The sequence below is a fragment of the Penaeus monodon genome, chromosome 25 (genome assembly GCF_015228065.2).
Source record: "Penaeus monodon isolate SGIC_2016 chromosome 25, NSTDA_Pmon_1, whole genome shotgun sequence".
NCBI lineage: Eukaryota > Metazoa > Arthropoda > Malacostraca > Decapoda > Penaeidae > Penaeus > Penaeus monodon.
Window position 1 is genome coordinate 12941728 of NC_051410.1, and position 235 is coordinate 12941962.

Below are 235 nucleotides of genomic sequence, written 5' to 3' on the forward strand. Positions count from 1 at the left end.
TGTGTAGCTAAAGGTATTTGCTGTTGACCATCGCTTTTATTAGTAGTCCAATTTACAAGTCGGAGAAGGAGCCAGCACGCTCAGTAGGCTACCAATTAATCCCTCTATATACCACGTAACGCCATGCTCCACATTGACGTGAAAGACAAGACTATGATATATTGTGGATCTGGATTGTGTATGTACTGGTGCCTCAATGGGTGTTCTTTGCTGTTCTTCAGGATGAGATTGAGCA